The following is an 8,118-nucleotide window of genomic DNA, read 5'->3' on the forward strand; positions in this document are numbered from 1 at the left end:
TTCATACTCTTTATCCTTTTGTGTCAAATCAACATACTTATCATGACCATCTTGGGCTACTACCAGCCGTCCTCTGATTAGATCTATCATATCCTTGGTCCTTTGGACTACTGCGGGTCCGAGCATCTTGCGCTCTACAACTTCATCCTAACATAAGGGAGATCGACATTGTCTTCCCTCAATGATCTCATAAGGCGACATCTCGATAATGACATATGATCTATTGTCGTAAGATAACTCAATCCGAATTAAGTGATCATTCCAAATTCTTTCAAGTCTATTGCACAGACTCTCATTATTGCTTTTAACATTAGAGCTTCTGCTTCTCAATACCCATTCTTTTCCAGTTCGTAATCGCTACTACCTTCCGTTCCTAATATTATACTGGTTATACTTTTGCTTGTTGGCGTTCTATAACCTTTTAATAACCACGTCAACCTTAGTATCACGAATGTGTTCCCATTCCGCATACTACCACCACTTTATTACTCCTTTTTCAGTTGTTTCTATTTTCCAAAGTTTGATTAATCATGTAGAAGTAAAGGAATTTGTTGAGAGATCACTATGATCATGAACACTTGTTATATCGCATAGTTAGTACAGAAGGTGGCCAGCCTTTAGTACTTGACAAGCAATTAAACAATAGCTGGTATCCTACTCGGCTTCTATCACACAGATAGATAGTCATTCGGCAATACCTCCCCTTCTGGAAGGGTTGTTCTTCTCAGCTTACATGAAATGAAAAGAAGAGAAAAGAACAAATTGAAGAGAATTGTATATTCATAAAAAAATTTTATTGCCATAAAATATCTGGCTTGGAATCTACCTCTGAACTATAGAGGTTTGTCATAGAAGAACAAAACATATATGTATTTATATCAACATCAAGTATTATAGCATCGCATTTCACGTGCCTAAATATTTTCGCTATCCCGTCCATCATTCTATGGACCCATGCTCTTCCTCGAGCTTATACACAATTACCTTTGAAACTCCCTCGACATCGAAAATCGAATCTGGGATCTCATTCTAGACATCATCGTTACTTGAATTCTATGCTTGCACCGCAACCTTCCTCGTATAATAATACGACTCTCTATTGATAAGAAAGAATAATAATTCACTATGTAGATACTCTACTTAATTAGTCTGTTAATGATAACTTATACACTACCACGACCCAATTAGTGGTACTCAATCTCAACACCCATTCCAATACAACTCTCATGGTTGTAATCAGCTCACTACTCGCAGAATTATTGCTGCCTTACTATGGTCCACCACTGACCCACTGTAGTCATTCATTTTCCATGAAATCTTAATAACTAACCATACGGAGTCCATACATCTCGTATCTAATTCTCCTAAGGAGTTAACATAACCACCAATCACAATTCATGAAGAACACTCCAAACTCTGACGTACCTTCATGACATGAAGCAGATAAAAGTGCAGAAGAGTTTCAATCAAAGCAACGATAGCAGGTTAATACCATTCGTAATCATATGCCTTCAATAGAAGACTTAACTCAAAGGTTTGTTTAGTCTTTTTTTTTTTTGAAACATGGTCCTGGCTTATCTCAAGATAGGACCTCCTAAGATAGATAGCCCGTTCATGGCGATTACGCGAATTAAACCTTTACCAACTACTATTACGGTCGGGTATTGCACAGTCATCAGAAGGAATGTCAATCTTCCAAACCATAATACAACCTTCACAGCTTTAACCATCATCACTGTATTCCTCTCGCACGAGCGCCTATAATTATCCTCTTACCTTTAAAGTGTCGGCCACCTCTTTGGCCTTTCCTGATAGTAAAATTTCCTTACAGTCAATGTCACATTAACCACCTCCAAATAAATTTTCTACCTTATTTCAATCACAGCTTATGTGAAAATGCTTTCCTTAAAATCTGATGAGTAAAAAAAAAATCACCATTTTTCCATAAGTTATTGCCTCAGTCTTTAGAGGTTAATCACTGTCATGACTGACTCTCAATCATAATTAGAACATCTTTTATCTTAAGTCCTAATTGCCCTGAATAATTTCGACCATTACTGGTTCGATCCATACTTTCTCGTGGTTTAACACGTGCCCCACTTGGCAACATTATAATTACGTCATATTTCTTTTATCAACATTTTTATTCTTGAGAATTTTGAATATTACCTTTCTCCTTGTAAAACCTCTAAGGTTATCCTTCAATCGTTCCTCCTGTATTCCCTAGATACAGGGCATATCAAAATACCATTCACTATTACTAGAACCATTGTCTATATACATATGAAAAATTTCTCCACTAATTCTTAAAGGTTATTGTTACCTTAATCCTTTCCAATTCATACTGTCAAAACTCATACTATCCCTATTAAGGGTGAAATGCCAACCTTTATGCATTCCCCTAGGATTCGTTTTAAGTTACCGATGTTCTATCCTTAATTCCACCTCTAAAAAGGTACAAGCATCCTTCCGTGGATAAATAAAGTCATATATCCCTGATAAGGGTATCTTGTTCAATCATTTCCACCTCGATAGTCTATACCTAACTTTATAATAGCATCCTTATTCAAATTGAGGTCAATCCATATGGCCTCCAAAAGATAACAACGGTTATCCGCTTGTCTTTCCTGATTTGGTAATGATCACATGGATGATCTGGAAGATATTGGTCGTGTTCAACGTGAACTTCTTCTTAATAAATCCTTATTTACTTTTGTTGTTTATCTCAACAGTCATCTCAATGTTGGGATATCTTTCATACCTGGCGTCTCCCTTTCTGGGTATCATGCCACCGGTCTTACACTTCACATTCTTGAAGGTCACTTCCTTCATCCAATTTTCCTAGTTTCTTACTTCCTTGTCTCCTCAGTCTATCCGCGTCTCATTGTTTATCCTTCGAACTATCTCAATGTTTCCTCGAATCCTCCCAACTTAAAGGGGATAAAATATATGCATCTCTTATGCCTTCAACCGTCAACTTTAACTCATGGTGAATCACCCTCATCCTGACGATCATATACTTTTCTATTTCTATTAATAGGAGTCTTTAGGGTTTCCTCATACCCAACTCCCTTATCATTCCTCAAACTATGTTGCCTTTTTATTCCTTTCCACTTCAATTCCTTTTTATTTTCCTTTCTCTTATCATTATTTCATGAACCAACACAACATAAGCATTGATTTCAAATATCCCGTCATTCTGGATTCGCGTCTTCAGAACGAATCTTAACAACTTTTACAGCTTAGATTCATAATTCATCATACTCGTCTGCCTTTGTTATGGCTCTAAAGCTTTTACATTATCTCCATAACCTTGGGAAGTACTTTCCTGAAAACAATTGACTGAACTTAAATCAGTTTATTATAATCTCTTGCTCCGTGCCTTCCTTGGCCTTTCACCAGCGGGTGGTCTCTCTCTTAGGAGGGTGAGTGATAAAAACAGTCTTTTGTGGTTCATCAATCATTTTGAATCTCAAATGATTCCTATATTTCCTTTAGCCAGGCTCTTGCCTCGGCTGGGTCAGCCTGTTCCTTGGAACTCTGAGAGCTTAGCGATTTAAAGGTCCTGAAAGAATTTCTCACCTTACTGTCTCCTCAGGGTGGTGGTTGGGGATAATAGTCTAAGTTCTCTTTAGACAGGTCCATGAATTGCCGTATAGGGGTACCATCTCGGGTCTCCTTTCCTTACTCGACTTTTTGTTTCCTTAGTATGAAATGTTTCATCCTACTCCCCATAATTGGGGTCATCTTTTAATTTAAAATCCTCATTTTCCACTCCATTATGTCATGGGTTCCTTCTATCTTGATGGCGACCTCCCTGACTATCACGTTCAGGATTTGCTCTAAATCTTATTCCTCAAACTAGCTTTCATCTAAGATCTCATCTTTAAGCTCTTGAACATTTGGAACCCAAATTCTGTAGGAATACCTCATTATTCCCTTCCCATCTTTCTCGGTATTAACCTCTTATCTATTTGTTGGCTCTCTGCCTTCATTCATAACTTTTTCTGGCACAATATGATCTTTTCCAATAATTCGGGCTGTATTGCAATCTCAAACAGCTTTTCGGTACCGGCTCCGGTTACCTTCACTTCTATTTCCATTTTCTCAAAATCTCTTATAAACTCTCCAAAAGACATTATCATCTTGAGTCTCTCCTTTTTACTAAGGGCATCAGCCACCATATTGGCTTTCCCCGAATGATAAAGAATCTCCCAATCATTATTCTTGATTAGCTCTAACTGCCTCCTCTGGCATATGTTGAGCTCTTTCTACGTGAAAATGTACTAGAGCACTTATGGCTTAGGTAATTCTCGCACTTCTCTCCATACAAGTAGTGCCTCCAATCCTTAGGGTAAAACTATTGCCACGAGCCTAAGCTTATGGGCGGGGATATCGAATTTCATATTACCTTAATTGTCTTGACATGTACGCGATTACCTTACCGTGCTGCATAAGCACGCACCCTAAGCCCTTGTGCGAAGCATCACTACACTTCACAAAATCTCCTTTTCCATCCGGCAATGCCAGCATAAGGGCCATCACCAACCTCTGCTTCAGTTCTTGAAAGCTGTTCTCGCATTTCTCTGTCCATTCGAACTTCTCAGTCTTACGAGTAAGCCACGTTAAAGGGGCTACTATCTTTACAACTTGAACGAACCTCCGGTAGTGACCGGTCAATCCTACCTCTGGTAGTCGACCAAACCATGGTCATCAATTCATCAGTGGTCCTTTATCCAATCCTGTCAGGATTCTCCATGGGATCCTCCTCAACAACTATCCCTTCTAGGACAACATCCTCAACCGCTAAATCCTCAATATCAACATCATCCGGTCCTGCATTAGGACACTCTATCGGATCCACAATCCGATCTCCAATTAGTAATAAAATATCATCGCGATGTTGCTCCTCAACCTCAGGGTTCGGAGTCCCGCTACCATATACGATAACGAACTACGCTCCTATCACGATATTTATAAGGGTTCCCATAAGGGTTTTAACTGTCAGTGCTACGTTAGGTAGCCCGACTATGAACTTGGCAAGAGTTCTTATTATCTTAGTTAACTTATTATCTTAACGTCACATCATCTCTGAGGTTTATAACGCTTAGCTCTGATACCATTTCTGTAACACCCCCAGATCCGGGGTCGGGGATCCGGGTCGTCACGGTCTTTCTTTCCACAATATCACTTCACTTAATTAATAATAATAACCTTATGATGTGACCCCACACTAACACACACCACAACCCGTTATAGTCTCAGAGATGAAATTTAAATAAGTACAAGTCTTTGAATCCATAATTTAAAAGTTATTACAACCCAAAATGATTTCTTGATAAATTTACAGTTAATTGCCATTATCTGCCACAAGTTATAATTATACATAATTGATTCTCAAAAGTAGATGGTCTGATCTACAATAGATCTACCTCTGCAGCTATAGCAGCTACAACATCAACGGGAAGACGCGGGACGCTTCCCACGCGTTTGCGCTGGGTCTGCTGGAGTCTGGCCATCTTTCCTAACTGTTGTTGTGTGATGAAGAAATAAAGCAAGGGTGAGCAGCAAGCCCACCAAAATAATATGTATAATGATTTACAATATATGAGCCTTCTCATAGTACTCATGAAAGTCTTGGTCAAAAGAAATGAACCAAGTTTGATATCTTAATGCGATGAAGTCGCAAAATATTCAGTATATATACATATATACTTTTTAAAATCTTGGAAGTCCTCTTCCATGCATAATATACACAGAGTTCCAGTGTATAACTGTATAAAAATATCGTTGCAAGGTGATCTCATATATCTAACCTTGTCTCAACGTTTTTCTGAAAATCTTTGTCATGCATAAGATAATCATTAACTAGATATAAGTTTAAAAGATGAAGTTACAAGATACCCCAAAATACTTATATCTTTCCCAAATACTACTTGAACTACCCCCGTTCAAGTTATAATCAGTTTCAAAGGTTCATCACATAGATGAGACTACAAGACAAGATTTGAATAGATTCAATCTTTGAATATCATTATAAATAATGAAGTTACGAGATACTTCATTAAGTCCCGATATATAAATATATTCATATATATCTCCCATACATTTCCTGAAAACCTCTGTCATGTAAAGTATGAACAGAGTTGCAATATCCAATGAATTTGGAAGGAAAAGAATTTTGGCATAAACCAGATATCTTGCTGATCAGGCAAAGATACCAATAAGTAACCTTTTCTACTGTAGATGGATGAATTCCTCACCGGTCATCACCCTGGCCGCATTAGGACCTCGCGCTAGACCGTTACCCGGCCCCTCACGCGTTGATGGACTGCCACCCAGCCACTTACACTTTCATAGACCGTACCCCGGCCTGTCGCTTATGCCGACTCAATTAGATGGGCTTACTTCCCGAACGTTGGGCAAGTAATCAATTCATTTACCAAAACTGCAACCTCGTTGCGAATATAAAATACACCACAGAGCCGGATTCCCCAGGTTTTGAGCGAGTATTTAAATCCCCTTAAAAAGGAAGATCTTAAATATAAAAAATGAGTTTTGGGATCCGCTCTGACTTTAAAAATCATTTTGAAGACTCGAAAACACTTTAAAGAGTGTTTGGAGTAAAGCTGATTTAATGAAGTAAATCAGTCCCCAGAATATTTAGAAAATGACTGAATATTATTATTTAAATAATATTCCCATAAAGAATAATCTTTATAAAAATAATTGAAGTAGAAGTATTAAAACTTATACTTGAAACGAGTATTAAATAACCAAAGATATACTTATATGAAAGTATTATCTTTATTTGAATAATCGAAAATAAGTTTGATTATTAACACCTTATTCTTTAATAAAATAAAGAATATATTTCAGCAAATAATCGGAGTCATAGATCCTCAAATGAATATTCAAATAATATTCAATAATAATATATAAAAGAGTCATAAGCCCTCGAATGAATATTCAAATAATATTCAATAATAATATAAAAGAGTCATAAGCCCTCGAATGAATATTCAAATAATATTCAATAAATAATGTAAAAGAGTCATAAGGCCTCGAATGAATATTCAAATAATATTCAGATAAATAAATAAAGTTAAAGTTATCGAATAAATCTTATTCGATTAATAGTTTGGAAAACTATAACCATATATATATATAAATATATATATATATATATATATATATCCATATCCATATATACAAGATTACTCGGGATCCTCGACTCCCGGTTTTAGAAAAATATTTTCACCTTTGGGTCCCTATACTAAGGGTATATGCAAGTTACCGCTATTCTCTAGCATAGGTATTATCAACTGAACCAACAGATATATATTTCAAGAATATGAAACAGGCATGCATATATACCATATCACATGCTACAATATATCGCAAGAATTTGCTAAATAACCAATATGCATTTATCGCAAGATCATGCATATACAAATGTATACATCACAACAACAGTATAACGGATAGAATACTTGCCTGAGCGACTTGGGGTGATAAAAGGCTCGGGACGAGTCTGGTAACCTATAAACAACAAGTAAGTTGGAATTAAACCAAAGTCACTTGTAAATCTATACTTTAACTAACTTAGACTCTAACGCTTGTTTTGCGCTCACTGATTCGCTTAAGTCACTCGGGTACCCTCGGCTCCACCATTTTTAATAATTTAACCTTTACGAGTTTTAAAGCGATTCCTTCGCGAGTGTCTTACCAACTGCCTAACACTCTTACCATAATTGTTTCATACATTAATTAACCCTTTTTGGTCTTTAACCTATGTTTCAAAGTAAGGCGAGGGGAAAAGTTTCGTTCGCGAAATGCCGTTACTTGAAACGGTCGTTTCTCCTAAATCGTGCGTCGGAATCGAACGAACTACATATCAAAACGAAGCTCGTAACATGAGTTATCTAAACATGGCAGTGGTGATAATCTAGCAGGGGGTTCTCGGGTCCTAATGTTATGCACAAAAACAGTCTACAGGAAATCGGACGTTACGACGGCTATATTTACGCGATTTCCCAAATTTAAACCAATTCAATCAACCACAATTTCAACTCCAATTCACAACCCAATCAAACCTCCAATTAAACTACACCACAA

Source organism: Apium graveolens, chromosome 5, assembly GCF_009905375.1.
Source record: "Apium graveolens cultivar Ventura chromosome 5, ASM990537v1, whole genome shotgun sequence".
NCBI lineage: Eukaryota > Viridiplantae > Streptophyta > Magnoliopsida > Apiales > Apiaceae > Apium > Apium graveolens.